Source organism: Lissotriton vulgaris, chromosome 7 (genome assembly GCF_964263255.1).
Source record: "Lissotriton vulgaris chromosome 7, aLisVul1.2, whole genome shotgun sequence".
NCBI lineage: Eukaryota > Metazoa > Chordata > Amphibia > Caudata > Salamandridae > Lissotriton > Lissotriton vulgaris.
In genome coordinates, this window is record NC_141695.1 from 623,479,152 (window position 1) to 623,504,796 (window position 25,645).

At 43.2% G+C, this 25,645-nt stretch overlaps 1 protein-coding gene across 1 annotated transcript in view; it reads right to left on the reverse strand.

Moving 5' to 3' along the window:
- The window catches only part of LOC147702154 (proton channel OTOP2-like), a 198,243-nt gene extending 176,550 nt beyond the window's left edge, over positions 1 to 21,693 (reverse strand). Inside the window, exon 1 of the mRNA XM_086930799.1 lies at positions 21,532 to 21,693. The gene's annotated coding sequence lies outside the window, so the exon portion shown is untranslated. The remainder of the gene's footprint in view (positions 1 to 21,531) is intronic.
- Between the last annotated feature and the right edge of the window lie 3,952 nt (positions 21,694 to 25,645).

The window sequence follows — 25,645 nt, forward strand, 5'->3', positions numbered from 1 at the left end:
TCACACACCACACCCTCAAACACCCTGCACCCTCAAACACCCTGCACCCTCACACACCCTGCACCCTCACACACTCTGCACCCTCACACATTCTGCACCCTCACATACTCTGCGCCCTCACACACTCTGAACCCTCACACACTCTGCACCCTCACACACACTGCACCCACACACACTGCACCCACACACACTGCACCCACACACACTGCACTCACACACCGCCCCCACACACACTGCCCCCACACACACCGCCCTCACACACACCTCCCCCACACACACACCCTGCACCCTCACACACCCTGCACCCTCACACACTCTGCACTCTCACACACTCTGCACTCTCACACACTCTGTACCCTCACACACTCCGCACCCTCACTCACTCCGCACCCTCACACACTCTGCACCCTCACACACTCCGCACCCTCACACACACTGCACCCTCACACACACTGTACCCTCACACACACTGCACCCTTACACACACTGCACCATCACACACACTGCACCATCACACACTCTGCACCATCTCACACTCTACACCCTCACACTCTGCACCCTCACACTCTGCACCCTCACACTGCACCCTCACGTGCTGCACCCTCACACTCTGCACCCTCACACACTCTGCAATGGAACATACACTCCAAATACCACTCAGTGCCACATAATTACACGCCACATAATTACACTGCACTCAATGCAACATGCACTCCAAATCCCACTCAGTGCCACATAATTACACAACACATAATTACACAGCACTCAATGCAACATAAACTCCAAATACCACTCAGTGCCACATAGTTATATGCAACATAATTACACTGCACTCAATGCAACATACACTCCAAATACCACTCAGTGCCACATAGTTATATGCAACATAATTACACTGCACTCAATGCAACATACACTCCAAATACCACTCAGTGCCACATAATTACACACCACATAATTACACTCTACTGAATGCAACACGCAATCCGCACAATGTCACTCAGTGCCACATAATTATATGCTACATAATTACACTTCGCTCAACGCAACATACACTCTAAATACCACTCAGTGCCACATAATTACACGCCACATAATTACACAGCACTCAATGCAACATACACTCCAACTACCACTCAGTGCTACATAATTACACGCCACAAAATTACACTGCACTCAATACAACGTACACTCCAAATACCACTCAGTACCACATAGTTATATGCAACATAATTACACTGCACTCAATGCAACATACACTCCAAATACCACTCAGTGCCACATACTTACACACCACATAATTACACTCTACTGAATGCAACACACACTCCACACAATACCACTCAGTGCCACACAATTATATGCTACATAATTACACTGCACTCAATGCAACATACACTCCAAACAATACCACTCAGGGCCGCATAATTACACGCAACAGAATTACACTCTTCTCAATGCAACGTAAATACACTCCACATAATACCACTCAGTGCCATATAATTACACACCTCATACTTACACTCTACTCAATGCAACATAAATACACTGTGAGACGGTGCCGCGGGGCCCCCTACCTGGAAGGTGCTCTCTCGCACATGTACCGCCTTCCTTTCCGCCGGGACTGCAACCCCGCGGACGCTTCCCAGTGTCGGAAACGGGGCCCGGAGCTGCAACCATAACAAACGGACCCCCGCCCTTCTCTCTCTTTCAGGAGCCAACCAGAGACCTGCGTTCAGAGGAAGTACATCCCTCTGACCCCGGAAGTCCCACCCCGTGGCAGCGCCAGAACAGGGAAAACCCGAGACCAGGGACCAGAACGCCGTCGGAGCATCGTGGCAGGACACTCGGACTGGAGCGGAAGAAGGAGAACCGGCGACCGACGAAGACGTGTGGACGGAAGAGTGGTGGAGTCCTCAGGAGGTGGCTGAAGAGCGGCCGCGACTCACTGGAGAGTTGCGGCGGACCTTGTGAGTACCCTAATAAATTTCTTTTCGGTGCTCGCTAGGAGCTCGCTGTAAAGTACCTGTAAATAATCCCCCTCTCTTTAGAGATACGTTCCTTACACTGTACCATACATGTATAGCACCGTCACTTTGTAAATAGCTCTTCCCCACACGACCCGATTCGACACCCTTTCTGCGTACCGCCCTTCTTTTCCTCCACCCCGATACCTCCCCTCCCCACTGTCTATTCTCTCTGCCCCCTCACTGCCTGGGTGACTGTGACTGTTACGATTGTACCGTAAGAATCAAGATAAGACTAACGGTCCCTTGTTTTTCTTCTCTTACTGCCCTCCGTGGATCCTCCCCGATACCGGACCCGTCCTCGGACATCCTGAAGACCTGTACCCGGACCCAAGACCCGGAGTGGACACCGACAACCTCCCCTGGAACCTTTCTTTTGTTTTGGCATCTTTTCTGACTTTTGTGAAATAAAGAAACAGCATAGCCCACTATATTTGGCCTCCTTGCCTGCTTTTCCGGCCTGCAACACACCCACCATCACATACACTTTAGCTATTTGTCTATCTATCACCTTCACTCTATCTGTATATCTATTGCACTCACTCTATCGCTATCACTCTATCTATCTATCGATCGCCCTCACTCTATCTATCTATCGCACTCACTCTAAATATCTATCTGTCTATCTATCTATCGCCCTCACTCTATCTATCTATCACCCTCCCTCTATCTATCTATCGCCCTCACTCTATCTGTCTATCGCACTCACTCTATCTATCGCATCACCACAGCATTACTCAGCACCACCACAGCATCACTCAGGGGCACCATAACATCACTATGCGCTACCACAGCATCACTGAACGCCACAGCATCACTCGTCGCCACCACAACATCACTCAGCGCCACCACAGCATCAATCTGTGCAACCATTCAACAACTGGTTCAAATATGTTCTCTCAATGTTTCAAGCTTCATTACAAATGTCACAATTTTTTTTTAATATTTCACTTCTGTTCTTGGATTTTCGTCCCAATAAAATACAATGAACATAATCTTCACAAAAGTTATTTACAAAAGCTATTGCCATTATAAATTACAATAACTTTTATTGAAGTATTAATTATTAAAAAAATTAAAAGCCATTTTTGTTTGTAATATCAATACATCTAAGTCACGTAAACACATATTGCATTACAAATGCTATAGGTGTCACATTTGCGAAAGTAAAAACTATTGGCATTGTAAATGACAAAGCTATTAATTTTGCTATTTTCAAAATCAACACTTAAATAAAAAATTTGTAATTTAAAATACCAATAGCTCAAACTTTCCGAATGCGAGACCTATTGCATTGCAAATGCTTGTTTATTATCCCACTTCCTTTTAGAAGAAGCAGGTGTCTACTTCGAATTGTCCCTTCAGGACTGAGCATCAGTTTTGGTTTTTAAAGCTTTCCCACCCAAACTGTCTCTGCCTAATTCTGCATATGCAGCCTCAATTATTGTAGGCAGTTCGTGTCGTTGATCTAACTGACTGAACTCCCTTAGGCTTTGGCGGATTGCCACTGAAGCTGCTTCCCCTTTAATATTAACTAGTATAATGGCTGATACCTGGTCATAGTTATTCAGTAACTTCATCCTAAGTTCAGAGCAGACTCTGCTCCGTACTCGTTCTGTATTTGTCTTAATACATCAGGTATCACGGCTAATGAAGGTATACCATGAGTTCTGGTATAAATGGCAGCAAAGACGGTACCCCAAGTAATACAGTCCTCTAATTGTGCTGTTATCCCCATGGGCAACAGATTATTAGCATTCTGTATTTTTCAAAGGGGGTAGAATTCAGGAATACTGCCTCTAACTGTGTTATTTTCTGAGCTACTCAGAATGGCATTTGTTCGCTTTTCATGGGCATTTTGCCCATTACAGCTTGTAATGTTTGTGGAGTGATTTTAGTTGCTGCACTATGACATTGAGTTCTATTTGTTGCAACTGTTGGTGGTTGAACTGTGAAAGTCCTCATGATGAATTGTGTCACGTTTCTGTAGATTTTAATTAAATCTTTATGTTGGATGAGTAAGTCTACTTGTGGCATTGTGTCAATGTCAGGATAAGGTATGTAGGCTGCTAATTTCGGTCATGTTGCTCCTGGTATTCCTAACGGACCGAGCCTTCCTCTTCCTCTTAAGTGGGGTAGGGCGCCTTTAAACCAGTATTGGTGTGCCTGATATGTGATTGGAATCTCTATGTCCTCGAACGGACCATATGCCACTGGTGCATCTCCTTCTGTATAGTAGAGAAATGTCTATGTCCGTGCATCTGCTGCTGGGAATGTAACCCATGAATAAAATACCTGTTTTGTGTGATTCATGTGCCTCAGTCACGAATGCTACTACACCACCACTAGCTTTTAAACCATTGCCTAATAGTTTTAGGGTGATTGTATGTCTGAATTTAGATGCAATTATAATTACATCCACCTCTTCATCTCCTGTGGAGAGGCGTTGAGTCACCACCGGGTTATCTTCGTCCTTAGTCATTTTTGTAACAAAGAAGTTTGTTCACGGGAACTAAAATAAGGTTTTGTTGCACAATTTTTAGTAACACTGCGTCCTTCAAGCTTGATTAACCAGCAGCCAATAAATAGGATATTTCACCTACTCAGCTGTGGCGGAGTTTGTGCCCACCCTCTCCAGACATCTCTGGTGTTTTGTGAGTAGGGGTCTCTGATAATTAGCACAATGGATCTATTCAGATTCTATTGGTAAATAAGTACCCAACCAACGTTGGTGGCACCATGTTGTGTAGTTCCTTTATTACCCATGCAGGACCTGCGTGTTTGGATAACATAAACTGTAGGATTGCTGGCAGACTAACTCTGAGCACCCTCACTGAATATGTTAGCCAGTTTTGCATTAGCTAGCTCACAGTGTCACTAGAATCTCCTCTTATTGGGGAGAGAATAGTTTCTGGCAACCTTAGATCATGACAACCTTGATTCCTCAGAATCAATGAAGCAATGTACTACTTTCGTTCAGTCACTACTGCTCACTTATTTCGCCTCAGAGAGTTACACAGAAGAAACAATCAGACATGTTTGCAATAAGTATTTATTGCACAGTTGTTCTTCTAGTGTAACCTAGAGTTGCTGCAACAACTGTTACACAGTAGCAGAGATATATGATCAGCAGTACAGTGAATATCAAAGGATAGTACAGTTCTACCATTTTGCAATAATCATGAACACATACATGTATATAAAATGCATGATGAAAGAAAGCATGTATACTCCTACAATGCCTATCTAGATGTACCTAAGGGTAACTAACATGTGAGTAGGTGTGCATCCAAGAATTCCTCTAGGTTTTTATCTAATCCCATTACCTGAATTGAGAGAGTGTGGGTCCCCATCCTGATGTCGATTTGGACACCCCGCAAGGGATGTGTCAGACCACTGTCAGCTGGAGCATCTGCATGCAGGAGCCTCAGGGTCTCTGGTCAGTGTGTCGGAAGTCTCGGTTCCCTCTAACTAATACTAGCAAGAGGTGCTGTATTTATGCAGAAAAGTATCTAGGGTTCCTATGTCCTTTGTTTCTTGTATTAGCCATTGTTGGGTTTGAGGATGACGTATTGGATGAACCTTGTGCATAGATATTATGCCGGTGGATGTAGCCCCAGCCTGGTTTGCAAGAACTCTTATGAATATTTATTCATACTGTGTCAGTCTGATGATGAAGTCATAGAATGCTATTGTTTGGGGAAAACACTCCTTCAGAAGTAGGTAAATGTTCAATCCTAAAAGGCTTCTTACAGTGTCTGTTAGGGGAGGTAATATAAGTGAAGGGATATGATATTTCCCAGGCCTATTTTAGAGTACCTATATGGAACATAACACAAGCCCATGGACAGAGATTGTCTGCCCCCTGAGATGAAAGACTAGTGAAATGCAGGCCCCCACCTGCACATTGTAAAACCAGCGACACATTTAAAAGGCAGGAGTGAACAGCCCTACATCTTCCTTGCTGAACATTTGAGGACACCTAGTGACAGGAGAAAACTAGGTTCGCACAGTGGAGTGTGACCTGGAGGTGGTAAGGGAGCTTCAGCACAGCCCATAGAGTACAGAAGACGGGCTACTCTGTCGCCAGGGAAGTCACGCAGAGACGCCCCACAGTGAACTCTCTGGCGTGAACTGCAGAAACAACAACTAACCCGCTGACGGACTCCACCCAACTCCCAGCAAAATGGCAAGAGACAAGGAACCAAAAACACAGAAACAGGGCAAGAGAGACAATTATACAAAAGTGCTCCTGCCACCCATGGAAATAGAGGGAGAGCCACAGGACCACCAGATAATACAGCCCTCCTCCAGGTGATTCATGCCTCTAGAGATGCCATCGAAGGTAAGATGGCAGAAATTAGATCGAAAGTCTCCCTCATACGCTAGGAGATGCGTAACATTGCGGAAAGGGTGCACAGGCTGAAGCTCGTATTTCAGAGGTGGAAGACACAACGCATAAACTACACCCAGATGTTAAAGACCTAAACACAACCATTGGAGAGATTGCCTGGACAGTCGACGACGCGCAAAACAGAGCACGCAGAAATAACCTCGGTTTCATTGGATTTCGGAAGGAACCGAGGGCCCCGACCCAGTGGCATTCCTGATGTCATGGCTGCGGGACTCTCTCCCAATGGCCAAGTTCTCAACCTGCTTTATCAACTAACAGGCTTACAGGATGCCAAGTGTGCGTCCACGGCCCGGCGTCCCTCCGCAGCCCCTGATCGCACGTTTCCTCAACTATCAGGACCGTGACATAATCCTCAGGGAGTCGCCACAATTGGGAGAGCTCAAACTAGCTAATGCCAAGATCATGATTTTGCCTGACTACTCAACTGAAGTGCAGAAAATGAGGAGGACCTTTAACTAGGTGAAGGTAAAATTGAGAGCTATACAGATCCAATATATGCTACTCTTTCCTGCCAAACTCAAAGTTGTGTTTCAGGGTACCTCACAATTCTTCCAGTCTCCAGAAGAAGCATGGGCGTAGATAGAGGAGCTACCCAGGCCAAGGCAATGCAATGTAAGACCTAGTGAGACACAACCAAAAGGCACGGCATCACAATGGGAACCCAGGCCACAAAGATTAAGAAAGCGACATCTACTTAGGGGACGTCGCGGTAAACAAGCGGAGACCCAACGAAAAGACATGCAACACAAAACAGGGATACAGCAATTCTCAGAATCAGAAGAAGATTCGGCCCTGGACCAAGCCCGAAAAAAGCACTCCAGCCAGAGAGACAGTACCCACACAGACCAATCGGATAAAGAATCCCACGCAGACATGGACAGTGACCATTCACTTCTCAGGAACATTAATCGCCTCGAAGAACAGAATGTCAGGGAACAAAGTAGAGATGACATAGACCAACACCAAGAAAAAGGTGACGAAGAAGGCTGAGATAAGGGCTGCGCTGCCGGCCGATAGAGGGTAGAACTGCACCTCCTCCAGATACTATTGCGGTCTACATTTTTTGAGCGATTCTTTTCTTTTGAAGTTCATATCCTTTACTGTGTTGATTAGAACATACTGTGTTTTAGAATGGTTGGGGCGACAGACCTCTCAAACAAGTCTTACGCCAAAGCTGTCATGTTCGACTGAAAAGGTTTTGTTTTGTTGTTTGGGTATTGCACATGTTCCTAATATGGCCAAAGTAGAAGCATTCCACCTGACAGGCAGAAACAGAGGTCAAGTGACCAGCAGGCAGATCCCCTGCAATAAAGACAATAAGGCACCAAGTATACGGATAATGGAACATACACGATACTGACATGGAATGTTAATGGGTTGGGCAGCAAAATCAAAAGGGGACTGGTCACCAGATACTTTAAGCAACTTAAACCAGACATCGTCTTACTGCAGGAATCCCATCTACAGGGCTCACAATGTGCCTTCATTGGGAGGGGGACCTATGTAACTCTAGCCCATGCAGGATTTTCCCCGGGGGCATGTGGTTTCGCCATTCTTATTAAAAAAACTACCCTTCCGCACGACCAAAACCTGGGTAGACCCCAACAGGACCTTTGCGGCTGTCCAGTGATAATGAGGGAGACACAACATTACACTAATTAGGATCTATGTTCCTCCACGACTGCAAACTCCAACCTGAGAGGCACTTGCCAAGATATTATTAGACTCAGACATACCTACCCACCTTGTTGGAGGCGATTTTAATGACGTAATTGATCCAACTATAGACCAAACGCACATAGCCACAAGAACACGTGTTCCTACCCCGCTAGCGGAACTCGTGAATTTGCTGGGGCTGGTTTACCTTTGGCAGCAACAATACCCACTAGACCATATAAATTCCTATTTCTCTGGGGTGCACAAAGACTTCTCTAGACTAGACTATTTCCTTGCTCCGGCGGGTGGGATACAAACAGTGGACAAGGCAGCGTACATGGCCGGAGGTATATGAGACCACTCATCCCTCTGTTTGACGATGAGAAGCATGGATAACAGACAGAGAACAGACTGGAGACTGAATGCGTGGGAGCTCTGGGACCAGTCTGTCAGGGGAATAATAAAAGCGGAAACAGATATAATTCCAGGAGAACGGGGATTTGGTTACCTCACATAATACCCTTTGGGAAGTCTATAAGGTGGTGCTAATGCACATAGCCACAAGAACGCGTATTCCTACCCCGCTAGCGGATTTCATGAATTCGCTGGGGCTGGTTTACCTTTGGCGGCAACAACACCTACTAGACCATACAAATTCTTATTTCTCTGGGGTGCACAAAGTCTTCTCTAGACTAGACTATTTCCTTGCACCGGCGGGTGAGATACGAACAGTGGACAAGGCAGCGTACATGGCCGGAGGTATATGAGACCACTCATCCCTCTGTTTGATGATGAGAAGCATGGATAACAGACAGAGAACAGACTGGAGACAGAATGCGTGGGAGCTCTGGGACCAGTCTGTCAGGGGAATAATAAAAGCGGAAAGAGATATATTTCCAGGAGAACAAGGATTCGGTTACCTCACAAACTACCCTCTGGGAAGCCTATAAGTTGGTGCTAAGAGGTAAAATCTAAGATGTCATAGCACATAAGCATAGAAAAGAAACTCAACAAATAGAATCTCTAGAGAATAGACTCCTGGAACTTGAGAGCTGCATAACTCCCGACACTGAAGCCACCCACCCGAGGCAGCTGGCCGGGACCTGACTGAACGTGAGGTGCAAACTCAAATCCAAGCCACTCATCATAGACTTTATGAAACGGGAGACAGAGCGGGGAGACTCCTAGCTTGGCTGGGTGTGGTAAGTTGGTAATGTTACTTCCATTATATTGTACTGCTTCTCTTTAAAAGAATGTTTGACCATTAATATTCTATGTGACACCAAGTAATCTAGAATGTGAAATGTAGTGGTCATTTGAAGGCTGGTTTCTTACATGATCATTCGTGGGTCTTTTAATGAGAATAAATTGAATTTATATTATTCTCCAACTTACTCTCCTGGATGTATTTCAATTATTGAGAAGATCTCACTCCATAATTTGGCGACATTGATGGGATCCAAACTCACGCGTGCAAAGCACATAATCGCCAAATTATGTAGTGAGATCTTCTCAATAATTGAAATAAATCCAGGAGAGTAAGTTGGAGGATAATATAAATTCAATGTATTCTCATTAAAAGACCCACAACTGATCATGTAAGAGACCAGCCTTCAAATGACTACTACATTTCACATTCTAAGTTACCTGTTGTCACATAGAATATTAATGGTCAAATATTCTTTTAAAGTGAAACAGTATAATATAATGGAAGTAACATTAACAACTTACCACACACAACCCTTTTTCATAGGTGAATCAACAATAACTAAAATGTAAGAGTAAAATAAATGTATCAATAAATATAACAATAACAATAATTATACATGCAATAAATGTAAAGGAAAAAGAAAAGAGAATAACAATATGAATACAAATTAATTCATGACATAATCACGAAAACGGAGTGGTAAAGATCTGACCCTTCTACTGCCGTTCATTCTACTTATTCCACTCATCCCATCTCCTTCTCCTTTATGGGAAACTAAAGGCTTAGACACATGTGGAGAAGAAATAATATTTGAATCTCCATCCCCAGATGATGAAGGAGTAGAAGTAGGAGCAGAAACAGAAGAAAAAATCAATTAATCGGGTGCAGTAAGATTGTCACAAACACCAAGCCTGTTTGAATTAGTGTTGTCATTTACACTAGCGTCACATTTTTTTTTGTTTTCAAGAATAATGACAGCTTGTTTTTTAGTTATTTTGATTAGCACATTTTTGTTCCACCAATCTCGGTCCTGAAGAAGAGCTGCAATCGATGAAACTCTAAGAACACGGATAAGTGATGAAAATTTGGAATGACCCTTAGCAATTTTGAAAGGTTTTTTGATAATAAACCAATCACCAGGACTCAAAGGTTTGTCAAAAACATGCATGCGATTATCATAGTTGCGTTTGTAAACTTCTTGTTTTTTCTCAACATGAGCTCTGAATTTTCTTAAATCCACAGGAATTTGAGTAGATTTCTAAAGCAGCCATGCAGGATTAAATTTAGAAGTTGGCATACGACCCCTTAGTAAAAGAAAAGGTGATACACCCGTAGTAGTGTGGGGTGCGATGTTATAATTCCAGATTTTTTGAAAGAAAAACAAAGGTATGTTTAAACCATTAGCTACAGCTGTTTGAAAACCCTCTTTTAGCAAACGGTTAGCACGTTCAACAAGTCCATTAGAGGATGGACTGTACAATGGAACAAGTATATGTTTGATATCCAATTTACTTAAAAATAAATCAACTTCATGAGAAGTAAAGTATGACCCGTTGTCTGTTATCCGTTCTTCAAGAGTACCTGCAGTGAAAAATAAACGTTGTAAAAATAGCATAACAGAGTTGCAATCAGCATTTTTGACAAAGGCACTATAAATCCATTTTGAAAAGTAGTCAACAGCAACAATTAAATACCTCTTATCTGTGCTCATAGCTGAAAATGGACCAGCAAAATCTAGACCAATTTTTTTCCAAGCTGCACTAGGCCATTGAACAGGACAAAGAGGTGAATTGGAATCTTTCCAATGTTTATCAGAGCAAAGGCATTGAGGACACTTTACTTCTCAAGAAGTTGTTTTATTTTAAAGTAAATTGGATATCAAACATGTACTTGTTCCATTGTACAGTCCATCCTCTAATGGACTTGTTGAACGTGTTAACCGTTTGCTGAAAGAGGGTGTTCAAACAGCTGCAGATAATGGTTTAAACATACCTTTGTTTTTTTTTTCAAAAAATCTTGATTCATAACATCACACCCCACACTACTACGGGTGTATCACCTTTTGTTTTACTAAGGGGTCGTATGCCATGTTCTAAACTTAATGCTGCATGGCTGCTTCAGAAATCTACTCAAATTCCTGTGGATTTAAGAAAAGTCAGAGCTCATGTTGAGAACAAACAAGAAGTTTACAAACGCAACTATGATAATTGCATACATGTTTCGGACAAACCTTTGAGTCCTGGTGATTGGGTTATTATCAAAAAACCTTTCAAAATCGCTAAAGGTCATTCCAAATTTTCATCACCTGCCCGTGTTCTTAGAGTTTCACGGATTGCAGCTCTTCTTCAGGACCGAGGTCCTGCTACAATCAAAATAACCAAAAAACAAGCTGTCATTATTCTTGAAAACAAAAAAAATGTGACACTAGTGTAAATGACAACACTGATTCAACCTGGTTTGGTGTTTGTGACAATCTTACTGCACCTGATTCATTGGTTCGTTCTTCTGCTTCTGCTCATACCTCTACTCCTTCATCAGCTGAGGATGGAGATTCAAATATTATTTCTTCTCCACATGTGTCTAATCCTTTAGTTTCCCATAAAGGAGAAGGAGATGGGATGATTTGAATAAGTAGAATGAACAGTAGCGGAAGGGTCACATCTTTACCCCTCCGTGTTCGTGATTATGTCATGAATTCATTTTTATTATTATTGTTATTCTCTTTTCTTTTTCCTTTACATTTATTGCATGTAAAATTATTGCTATTGTTATATTTATTGATATATTTATTTTACTCTTACATTTTAGCTATTGTTAATTCACATGTGAAAAGGGGGATGTGTGGTAAGTTGGTAATTTTACTTCCATTATATTGTACTTTAAAAGAATGTTTGACCATTAATATTCTATGTGACATCGGGTAACCTAGAATGTGAAATGTAGTGGTCATTTAAAGGCTGGTCTCTTACATGATCAGTCGTGGGTCTTTTAATGAGAATACATTGAATTTATATTACTCTCCAACTTACTCTCCTGGATTTATTTCAATTATTGAGAAGATCTCACTACACTGGGTAGAAGAGAGAGGGAGGCCAATTGGGTGTCCCAAATACAAGAGCAGTGAAGGCAACACAACCCCAAGCAGATCACACACAAATAATGGCCTACCTTGACAACATAGTGACGCCTGTCCTGGAACAACATAAAAGGGATGGCCTGGAGGCAGAAATCATTCTAACTGAAGTGCAGGATACCATAAATAGACAAACGTCAAGGAAAACCTCAGGGCCAAATGAACTCCCAGCAGAATTTTTTTAACAAAATGCAGGGCTATTGGCTCCCCATCTCTTAAAGATGTTCCAAGCTGCAAGGAAAGAGAGGACGCTGCCGCTAGACTTCCGTCTGGCCACAGTGGTTGTAATACCAAAGCCAGGCAAGCCCCCAGAGTATTGCAGATCTTTTTGCCCAATCTCACTCTGGAATATTGAAACAAAAGATCCTGGCTTCTATCCTAGCAACACGGCTTATACCCGTAGTTACATCTCTGATACATCGTGACCAATCAGGCTTTATGCCTGGCCGCATTACACGCTTTAATCTCCGTCGACTGGCCAACTGTCTAGATGCAGTAAAGAATAGAGCCACCCCACACATACTGCTGTACCTAGGCGCAGAAAAAGCTTTCGATACCGTTTATTGGCCTTTCATGAGCTTTGGGTTTGGGCAAACATTTATAGCCTGGTTAGAACTCCTATACACCCAACCTTAAGCCTGAGTCCGAGTCAATGGAGTAAAATCAGTTGACTTTCCCATCCAAAGAGCAAACGCCAAGGCTGCCCCCTCCCTCCCATGCTCTTCGCTCTGGTCCTGGAGCCGCTGGCCTAACTTATTGAAAAGAATGTGAGAAGTGTTGGCATAACACGGGGATATAAGGTAATTATTATTTAGTTGTATATATTCTTTGGAGTCACATATAGGTTTATTGGGTATAATTCATTGTTTTTTATAAAGTGTTTTTTATCTTTAGAGAGGATGCTTTATTTGGGATTACTTTGCCCATATGGGATACTCCCTAGTTGTCCTTCTTTTTATACATCTGAGGGTATGAAATAACACAAGTGATTTAGTCTGTTGTCTTTTTCCGTTACTGGAAACATCACGGCTAGTTACTAGAGAGGGGAGCCGGGTGAACTTTTTTCCCTTGTTTGTATTCACTACGGAAGTCTTGGAGGCTATATTCACACGGAATGCGAGCTCCTGCTGCATTCACTTTAGTCCCTACTTTGTATTGATTACGGAAGTATTGGAGGCTATAATTACACGGAACGCGAGCTTCTGCCGCACTCCGGATTGTGTAGGCGACCTGAGAGGACTTCTTTATCAAGTTGGGAACTGTTTTAAGGTATTTGGGCTTCTACTCCTGGGAAGTTCTTTTATTGAATTTGGGATCTTTGCCGACAATAGAGAGCAACTTATTTGCCCTATTCCCTTGGAATATCGGCAGATATATTGAAAATAAGAAGTCGTGAAGATGTTACATTCCTACATTCATTGACGGAGGGTAAGTTAGAGACAAGCTTCACGCTATAGCGAAAGGATTAATTAATTTGACACATGAATGCCTATTGGTTGTCTCACCTGTTTCCTCACAGAAAAAAACAAGAGATTTATTTGGGAGTGACTGTGATATTCCAGTACCGAGACTACGGATGTATGTATTTACCACTCTACAGTTTTGGTCACGTATGGGGATTAACCAAATCACGTAGGTGACTGCATGTGTGGATAATTCATTTAGCCACCGATATTAGTGTTTCTTTGGATTCTCTTGTTGAATAAATGGGTAGCTCTTTCACATAATCGGAGCACATATAGGGGTGTGTATATATCAGTAATATCTTTATGCCATTAACTTCGAGGAAGTAGACACACTATTTAGAAAGAATTTCTCTATGTTCTTCAAAATTGCTTTAAATGTATAGATAAAAATAAAGATGTGTATAGATGTGGAATGATATCCCTTGATATGTACATAGAATAGATGTAAATATATTGTATTTGATTCTCTTAGGTAGAACTTGGTTTGCCCTTAAAGTCCTGATGATGCCTGAAATGATGAAAGGCTGAAACGCGTCGACACATTTGTTTTGAAGGCACCATAACAAAAAAACTTTTTGGGGAATATGAAATAATGAACTGTAAGGAGTTCTAAAAGCTTAGAGGTTAAAAGAATTACTCCTCAGACGCTCCTACTTTGTATTGGTGACCTGGAAACAAGGAATGTTTTTGTATAATTAAGTGGACAAACATCCTTTTTGATATTAATATGTGCAAAAGAACCTAAAAAAAGTGGTTCAATGAAACTTGTGTTTCTTTGTAAATATATAAGTTTGTTTGTATATTGTGTATATATATATATATATGAGTTGTGTATATATTTATGTAATAAGTGAGATATAATTAATCAAGTACAAAAATGGTTTATTAAAAAGAAATATTTAAACGAAATAAGTTGATATTATTCGCTTGAATGGCCTAGTTATTGGAGAAACCTAAAAGAATTGTTTGATTTATTTCAAAGAAGAATAATTTGATTAAGAACAGATAATTAAAGGTATCTGTTCGGAAAAAAGAGAGATGTGTAATGATTCCGTAGGCTTCACTTTTCTTCTATGTTGGCCTGTCAAATCAGGACACATCCAGTCCTTAGCCGATTCCAAGACACTAGCGGACAGTTGGTAAATGAACAGATCTCCCTGTACGCAGATTACATTCTACTCTATGTCACTAACCCTGGTCCGTCACTTCCCTTGATACTCCAACTAGTCGGGAAATACGGTAAACATTCTGGGTTTAATATCAATTGGGGGAACTCGACCCTATATCGCGTAGGAGTCCCTGAAGATATATATATACTCACTACCAGAACACCTAACCATTACTGTAGAGGGTTTTATATACCTGGGACTATTCATCTTGAGGAACATGACTAACTGCCTCAACCACAAAATTAAAAGAGTCCTTGTGGAATTCGGGGATGACAAGGCTAGATGGAGGCGACTCCCTTTGACCCTATTAGGGAGAGCAGCCACGTACAAAATGGTAACACTCCTCAAACGACTGTATATACTCCAGAACACGTATCATAGGATCCCGCACAATATCTTCAAGATGGTCAACAGTGAATTGCAGACACTTCTGTGGGATGGGGGACATCCAAGAGTGGCATTGCAAACACTGCAACGCAGTCAGTAGAACGGGGATATTGCCCTACCAGACATTTAAGCATATAATCGAGTTTCACATTTCAATATTTTTAATGAATGGTGCCATGCTCCAGGTGACCACTCCACTTACTCCGTCGAGAAACTCCAGTTTCAGATGTCCTCCTATCTACATTACTTATACGGAGGTGCTGGGACATGGAACCTATTATCTGCTTTGCAGAGGGCGATCGAGGCGTGGAAAGGAGCAGAAAGACAGATGCTCTGGGACGAGAAACTAACCAAAGCAACACCGTTGTGGGAGGGAATGAGATTACCAGAGCTGACAAAGCTACAGGGCTTGAAGGGCTGGGACATGGTTGGGATCATGTGATTAGGAGACATTATTAAAAAGGAGGAGCTAATTACGTTTACAGAGCTCCAAACAGAATATCAATTGACACCCGAACAACAATACAAATATCTACAACTACAACATGCTTGGAGGGCGCACAAACCTGAAGTAATGGACATGCCAGAATACACACCGCTAGAAGGGAGACTACTGCAGAAAGAGATATCCTCGAAGGCTGTGTCCTGGACATATAGAACCTTAAGAAAGAATAGCCCCAATAGAAGGCTAGCTCTTAGAGGCAAATGGGAGGAAACTACAGGTACACTTGAAGACATCGATTGGGGAGCGGCGCTGATAGGAAGTGGCAATTAAGCTTCTCCTCCGATTAATACAGTTTAAAATACTACAAAGGGTGTACTATGACAGAGCGTGACTCCACACAATGGGCAGGGCTGAGACACCCAACTGCCTGTGTTGCAGGACAGAGCAAGTAACATATATACATGCCATGTGGGACTGCCAGCAAATACAAAAGTACTGGTCGCGAATAGTCAAGGATTTAAATGACATATTGGAAGTGCAAATCCTTATGGACCCAAAATACGTCCTGCTGGATATCCCCATAGATGTAGATATCCCCAGATACAAACTCCTATTGAGTAATCTAGGAATTATAGTAGCCATGCATGACATTATTAGGTATTGGGGTAAAACAGAGTTGTCTAACAAGGCAGAGTGGCGGGCCAGCATGGACTTATACATGAGGGCAGAGAAAATTGTTTATACGGCCAGGGGTGCCCAAAAAAAATTGGAAACATTTGGAAGTCATGGTTAAAGTACTACAAAATGGAAAGGACTGGGGAAGAAACAGACAATACAAGCCCCTCCACGTTCGGCCCATAACTTGTCGATCGACATCCTGGTCTCCCCAAGAGGGTACACTTGGGGTGGGTACTGCTAAACCTACAGTGGGGGAAGGGGGAGAGGCACCAGTCAAGGAAGTACTGTAACATAACCACTGTAAGTTTACATGTGAAAACTATTAATAAAACTGTTGAACTTGAGAAATATATGACTAAACTGCCATTGTACTGGCTAAGATTTAAAAATAAAATAAAAAAAGTTACAAAAATAAAAAAGAAGAAATTAGAAATAAGCGTACAATAGCAACTTCACGATCTACAGGTTAGAAAATAAACAAAAGCATATAAAAGTACAAACAACTCAGGGAGAATTGCAGTAGGCAAAGAGCATATGTATGAGTTAGAAAAAAGAAATGTGCGCACAATATCAACATTATTATATCCGAATTAAAAAAGGAAACCAAAGCATATAAAACTACAAACAACCCAGGAAGGCTTGCAAAAGGCAAACAGCATGTCGTGGATTGATAGTGTGAGGGTTAATCATAAGAAATATGTGCACAATAGCAACATCATGATCTGCAGATTTGAAAATAAAACAAAAGCATGTAAAAGAACAAACTAGCCAGGGCGAAATACAGAAGGAAAACAGTATGTAGTGGGATCCCAGTCTACTGGTTATAAAATAATAAATCGGCGCGCAATAGTAACATCGCAGCCCTACCTCTCTGTTTGCCTATCTCCACTGCTCTGCTATCAGGCAGGTCAGGCTGAAGCCTGCTCACTAATTACGAAGGGGCGCAAGAGCAAAAAAAAATGATTTCAAAACCGAGTAAAACACAAACAGCACATCCTGCCTGCTTCTGCAGCTAAACAAAGAACCCTTAATTATGTTAATAGTCCTCACAAACTGGTAATAAAAGCTGCAGAGTAACAACACAAGTAAAAGGTCCAGTCCTCATGGCAGTTTACAAATGCATACAAGGTGGTACTAACAAGCCTATTCATGAATCAAAAGCAACGAATTCACACGGATAGTAACAGGAGCCATTTGAAAAGATGGGTGGGAAATGGGCTGAGCTTCTATTCCATACCTCAATACAGCATGGCTCGCAGAGCAGTGCATGCGCTGCCCAGGCTTGACCTAAAAAAAGAAGGGGCCAAAGAGCGCAAAAAATATACAGAATAAAAATAAATGACTGAGAGCAGGATGGAGAACATTGGAGAGCAGTAGTTGCGCTCTTTGGCCCCTTCTCTTTTTAGGGGAAGCCTGGGCAGCGCATGCACTGCTCTGCGAGCCATGCTGTATTGAGGTATGGAATAGAAGCTCAGCCCATTTCCAACCCATCTTTTCAAATGGCTCCTGTTACTATCCTTGTGAATTTGTTGCTTTTGATTCATGAAAGGAGCAAACAAAGGAGAAGAAAGACAAATAAAAAAAAAAGCAAACAAGCATGATGGAGTGCAGGGCAGGGAGTTGGGTGGAGGAGGGGGACATTGAAGGAGAACGCAGAGAAGTAAAAGCAGGGATGAGAAGTAGGAAACTCACTAATACGGAGTAAAAACTACTATTATAAATAGTCCCTTTAAGGATGTAGTGCAAGGATACAAGCCATCCAACCAGAATGCTGTGCAGGTTTGGACAAACAAACAAATAGACAGGGAAAGCCATCAAATGGACAATTGAGATAGATCACAAACCCATCAAACCATGAGCATCGGGCTGACCAAAAGCCCACTCTCTCTCTCTCTCTCTATATATATATATATATCTATATATGTAATGTATTGGAAACAATAAGCCTGTTTAACTGACATCTAAAATTGTCTTAATCCAAGGCCTAAAAAGTCACTTTATTGAGGTAGGCCATAGGTTTTTCACAGTTTTCAACATTATTTAACATGTATTTGGCTCTGGCTTGTTGTTTGTCCTTGATTAGACTTCCCCTTTATCAATCACCTTGATCTTCTTTCTAAAAGGGAAGTCGATCTATCCGTTTGCCACCTCAATCCATTTTTTATTATCAATAATCAATTGAATAGTAGCTGTTACCTAATGGTATTGGTCTTAAATGCAACCTGAACATCCATCTGCCCACTGCTGCCTTCTTTGTACCCTTCTACTTTATTCAGTAACAGCCAGTATCTAGCCTCATCTTAACTTTGATAGCTAGCCTTAAATGATTTTCCCCAACATGTAACAACACAGCACAATTGATATTTATTTTTCCAACTACTTTTCTGTCGCTCTCCTAGATCCGACAAAGAGGTCCACAAATTATATCATACACATCCTGTAAGTTTCAATACTAAGCAATGACAAATGAAATCTGCCCTATCAAAACAAATTTGGCTTTTCCAAAACGATGTCCTCATACATTATATGTACTATCCCCTCTTTCTGCAAAAACTGGTACCTTCTCAGTGTATTCGTTTTCTTGGCCTGTTATCCATCGGCAGTTTTCTAGACTCTTGAACATTTATCTAGGGCGGAACCTAGCCCTTTCGATCTCAAGCTGAAGCCATTTTATTTAATTCTCAAGAGCTCCATTTTAAACATTATGATGATCAGTCACCCATTTATGTATTATCAGCACACATGGGTTGCCCCACATCACTTTAAACTTAGGGTCTACATACATTCTCGCTACTCGCTACTTGAGACCACCAATTTCTTCAACGAGAAACAAATTTGCCTACCATAATTGTTAAAAGTTAGGCTGCAAACGTCAACATTATCGGCGCCATCTTGCTCTTTTTGAGCCCATTCGTGCACGTAAGCGGCAGCCATTTTGAGCACCATGGCCTCCCTGCCCCTCGCTGATAGCCAGCGCGTCTCTCTCTGTCTCTCTCCTAACCTCGCAGGCATCCCCCCGCACGCTGAAACCCCCCCGCCCTCACATGCCTTGGGTCATAAACCCCTCTTCAGCGCAGCTCTGCCTCGGAATCCCATCCTGTTCCCAGCGCGACACCTCCCTTCATTCCTTTCATGGTCCCAGGTCCTTTGATACAAACCCCCTTTTCCTGTGTGCCCGTTTGTCTTCCTCGTTCCCAGGCCGCCACCTGGCCCTGCGGATACTGTTTATTGCCCCCCCCCCGTACAGTAGGAAGCTTCCCCCATTAAAGGACCCTCGAATTGATCAAAGCCCCCACCCTATGAGATCCGATCAACCCCACACATTCCGTGAATCGGCGGAATGTCCAGCTGCGCGATAATCACCACCTGTTGTGACCGGGGTGGGGACTTCAACTGTAAATGTGTGTGGGAACGGGCCTGAAGGGGAGATTCCGAAGATGTCCTTTCATACTTCAAAGCATTGCAAGAATGTGTTACATGCATTAAAGATCATAAACTTGTGTATAAGAGGCCAAGCCTCAGAGATGCGGCTAGAGCACCTCGTGACGATACTTGCTGTCCGAACTGATGTGTTCTCCTCCAGAGAGAATAAACCCTTGTTTCCTGCCTTCCAGTCTCCAGCGCCTGCCTCTTCATTGATTAATATATTGTGGGTTAAAGAGGCGACACCGCCGGGCAATACTTAAGGATCTTTGTTTATTGGTTGCTTCAGAAACCTTTTTTACATAATGTCTTACCTGACCACTTCACAATTGAATTGGTGTAAATTTAGATTTCTAGCGGCGCCTCCATCTCATGCAAGATATCTGTGATTGCAGCAAAGCTAGCAACTCATGATGGTAGCTCTTGAACATCCTGGACATCCAATTGGAATCTAGCTGACCTTCATATCTCCATCACTTCCATTCTGCTCATGCCTATGCTCACTGCCTTCATGGGCGCCTCACTACTCTGGCACTACTTGATATAGTTAACACCTGACTACTTTTTACCAGAGCCCCATCCTTGTGTATGAAATACAGTCCTCTCTGGTCCCCTCTGCGCTCTCTGTATACACCCATAGACGCAACTGGGTGCAACACTCTGCTCTGCAATGAGCCAACAGCACGGCCATTCCTTTCCCCCTCATGTCAGTCTTACTCTTCTCAATCCAAAATCACACCGTCTCTTCTCCAAACTCTACATCCTCCACCACCAACCATGGTAGACCTTTAATCCCAAACATCTCTGACACCCTCCAAACCCCAAAAACACTGTGTTAAAAAAAGGCCTTAAATAGCCATTTACCCAATTGGACAGGCATACTCAGACCAATATCTCCTAAATTCCAGTTCTTAATTTGAGCCAGTAGTTGCCAGTGGGGCCCACCTACACTCATTTCTGGGGACTGGCACTAGTTTTCCCTAAAACGATATTGATCTTGAGAAAGAGAGGGAAAACACACAAACGGGAAAGAAGGAAAAACAGAAAGACGGAATAACCAACACAAAGGGATAAATGGGCAGGCTTTGCCTGGTAGGGATTACACAGGCTTGGGGGCAAGACTACACAGCCCTACTATCTGGCGTGCTGACATTTAATGGCACCAGACGTGGGCTTCTGAGCAAAGCTTTGGTCACTGATACTCATTCTTTTACACATTAAACACCGCTCCATTCACTCCAGAATGCCCACCATTATTGGTGTCCATCCACCTGTCTCCATGTAATCCTGACCCACCCTTTTGATAGTCTTCTGCACGTCTGCCCCCAGTATCCCCAGAACATTCTTCCATAGAAACCCTTCTCCCCTAACCTCCCGGATACCATGGTGGTGGCTAGGGCTCTGCTTATCAAGGCCAACAGGTTAAATTCCATGACGTCCCCCTACGTAGCTATCCCTCTGTTCCCACAGTGTAGCCCGGGGTCCGTTCTCTATAGATATATTCCAAGGCAGGCGGTAAGTACCTATTGTGCTGGAAGCCGGCGATGAGTCGATCAGCTGTCTTGCAGTCAGACTCGGACGCCCCAAAGCACCCCTCTGAGCAGGGCAGTCTCTGCTTTCGCCACAGGAACCGGCACACAAACTCTTGCCTACTGCCGCCGACATAACGCAGCAGATATTAAACTGTCGGTGCATGAAAAACGATATTGGAATGCAAATATCTCAGCATTATCGCTGCAATACGCTCCCGCCCATTTGTCCTACTATGCCATTCTGTTTATCGCACGCAAAGCAGCGTTATCAACTGCAAACAACACTTCTTTGTTTGCTCACTGCTTTTCTCGCAAGGGTAATTCCACAATCACCGGAAAACGCTCAAGGAAAACTGTGCTCAGTTTTCTTATGTCTCCTTGTCTCAAGCCACACCAATGTCTGCCCCAGTGAAGTCCAAAACTCTGGCACTTTCTACGTCAGAGTATATCCCACTCTGCCACTGTCTCACATACTCACCCAGCCACATGCTCTCTATATTGAATTCTTCAAAGAGCACTTTCCAATCGCCTTCATGCCTGTGTAATCCAGCTTTCTCGCAAGGTACAAGCCAGGGCAGGGACACACACGTACACAGCGTCCACTCACTATTTTCACAGGGTGGGTGCCATCCACCCTGACATGATTTTGGGCTCCACAGAAATATGCTACACTTGTCCCGTGTAATTTTCAGACACGGTGACACACACATTCAGCAGCGCCTGCACGTTGTCTGCTTTCCATTCTCGTCGGCAGCAACGTGCAGGTAGCGAGGGAGTCCTTTGTTCCCACTTCTAGAGTGTTAGAGGTAAAGTTAAGGGGCCATCAGGCCTCCTTTAGTTTGCATATCCAGACTGGAGGTGGCCTGGAACCTCACTCTTAAATGTAAATGCAATGGAGGGGAAACAAAGGCTCACAGCTGTGTTATCTCTTCACAGGTGCTTAAGCGAGGAATGCTTTTAACTTTGTTCAGTCCCTGTATATAGGTCTATGCTCTGTAAGAATGTCAGATGTGTTGGTCTGACCCAGTATTTACACAAATAACAATTTAATAGCACCCGCGGGGTGTTAGTAACATACTCACACATTGACAATAAAGTATGTAAGTGTGTAAATCAATGTACAAGATAAGTTACATGAGACAGGGTTACAAGGTGAATGAGTCACGTCCTTCATAGCTGACAGTGCTATATTACAAGGATTACAGTTTATGACCTGCAAGTAACAAAAGGATCTCTTTGTTAAAAGCAGTAACCCACTTACTTTGCTACATAAAATACCAAGCATTTGCAATGCAATAGATGTCGCATTTATTAGCGTTTGAGTTATTGGTATTATTATTATTATTATTGCATTCTTATATAGCGCCCAAATCAACCCCCGAAGGGGTATCTCCGCGCTTGCCTTGGGAATCCGTCCTGGTTTTTCCCTGTGAGATAGCCCCTACAGGGCATCCCCAAGGTGAAAGCCAGGCATCCCGCCGCGGGGGCCGTTGTGGAGATTAAGCAAGCCCAGAGTTGCAGAGTGTGAACCCATGATTAGGTCAGGCACCGAAGCGAGAATTATCGAGTCTGTGGACATTTGAGCTCAAGACCCTGCCGCGTCGGGAATTGAACCCTGGTCCCGGGTCTGACCTCTGCTTCAGGGTCTGCCTGCTATAACCAGTGAGCCACACTTCTCTGTGTAGCTTAAATTCTCGCTAATACGAGACCTATAGCATTGCAAATATTTTTTGTTTCCAAGCGCCCCATGCCGTGCTTGCACGTCAGGCCCCTTTCTTTAGACGAGCAGCGTTTAAAAAAAGGGGCTTGGCCGCCATTAATTAAAATGTAAGCATGGTTTGGGGCGCTTTTACAAAAAAGGCATTTGTTTTTCAGCTAAGAACTCATTTAAAGATGTATTACTTTAAGTGATAGGTATTACCTCCTATCAGTACCACCCACTCAGTCAGGGTGGGAAAATACAAGTGGTCAAGGGATGAGTGTGCCTGAAGAGACTGGAAGAATGATCTGAGCATTGTCTTGCATGTTTCCAAATTGTACCCCAAACAGGAGGTCGCTGGGGTATATTTTCCACCAATCACAACATCCAACATAAACATCCCAAGCTAACTGCTCATGGTTGGCAGATCTGGGGGCCGAGTTACCCAGGAAGCCACACCAGCTTCAGGCGTTGCTTTCTTCCATTGGCAGAGCTCGAATCTGGTACAGTGCCAATGTGGGCACCACCAGTGCTTTTAAGAATGGCCACACAACCTTGCAATGTGAAGCTGAAAGGGGACTATCAGGCCCATAAGGGCAGCATGCAGGGGATCCTCCACCTTGTTCTGCATGTTCTTGTGTATAACACCATCCAAGCAACAGATGGACCTCCAGGTACTAACATGCAAAGAGAAAATGCACAAGTGCCACATATCATGACCCTCCAAATCCATTCCGGGTAAAGAGAAAGAGCCCACTTACCGCAGTGTGAATGTAGGCAGCCAGGCTAAACAGACTGTCCCTGTACAGTTTATTCAGTCGACAACTACAAGCTGTCCCTCTACATCCTGGCAAGGGGCAGTAGCCATGCGCCACAATATATATACACAAACACACCCACACACCCACACACGCGCGTGCACACACACACACACACGCTCTCTCTCTCTCTTTCTCGTTCCTCCAGCCACCACCCCAAGTTAACCGTACATATGTTGATGAGTTGTGGGCACATTAATAACTTGTATCCTATAAAACTAGGACACCGGGCTAAATCACTGTCTGTGCTCGACCAAAGAATCGTGTTACCACCTACCCGCTCAATTTTCCTGTTGGCCAAATTTTAGAGTGCCTAGAAACAGTGTAGCCCAAGTAGTAAGCGCAGCCATGCGCCACAATATATATATATACACACACATACACAAACACACACATGCGCACACACACACACACTCTCCCTTTCTTGTTCCTCCTGCCACCACCCCAAGTTAACCGTACATATGTTGACAAGTTGTGGGCACATTAATAACTTGTATCCTATAAAACCAGGACACCTGGGCTAAATCACCCTCTGTGCTTGACCAAAGAATCGCGTTACCACCTACCCACTCAATTTTCCTGTTGGCTAAATTTTAGAGTGCCTAGAAACCGTGTAGCCCAAGTAGTAGGCGCTACCAAACAATATACACGTTGGATAACATTACTTTTCCATGTCTGATAGTTTGGTATTCTTTGTTTCACTGTTTGACCATTTTGATGACAGTTCATTAGTGAGACCGTGTATGGCGCAGCCAAGCAAAGTAGTAGAAAACTCACCATGGAGTGAGTTTTAGGGGAAAAGACACAGGAGAAGTTCTCTCTTAATCAACAAAGGATATAGTGAGCGTTTATTTTGTTTTTTTTAGTGAATATTCAAAGATTTTTGTTCTTTGTCGCAATCTCGTCCAACGGGAAGTGGAAGAACCTGTTGTCCAATGCCTGCTCAATTGATCAAACACAGCGTTCCTGATACTCCTGACTCAGTGGAAAACCGGCAAAGAACAGCTGCAGTTTCATATTTCAGTTTCTATAAGTCACTGCACCAAGAGAGCTTGGGCATATCCAAGGTAAAAAATATAAAGGACACTCAAGCTCTCACACACCCACTGGCAACTAACACATGAGCAGTGCAACATTCACCGCCACAGAACCAGCCCACGCTAGGCCCAAACACACTCCAGCTCTTCACATATTAGTCATACTCACACTACAACCACACACCAGTCTAACCGAGCACACAGGTTTGACTGTTATGGGCCCAATACAGTTAGAGTGCCACTATGCCTCACTAGTGCCAGTGGTGCGATATACAAGTGCCTGAAAGCATGAAGTGCCGTTTTGAGGGTTTGCCCAATAAAAAAAGAAAACTATATGGATACCAAATGTTGTTTTTTTCAGTCGCCAAAAGGGACTAAAACGTCAACTATTTCAGACAGTTCTGAAAATAAAGGGCCGAGGTTTGAAATAATAATTACTTGTACCGGTTAGCTTTGAACCTTGTAGCACTGAATCATGAACATGCCATTAGCGAAATTATACTAAGAGCATTACTGGTAAGGCCAGACATCATTTCACAAACAGGTGCCAA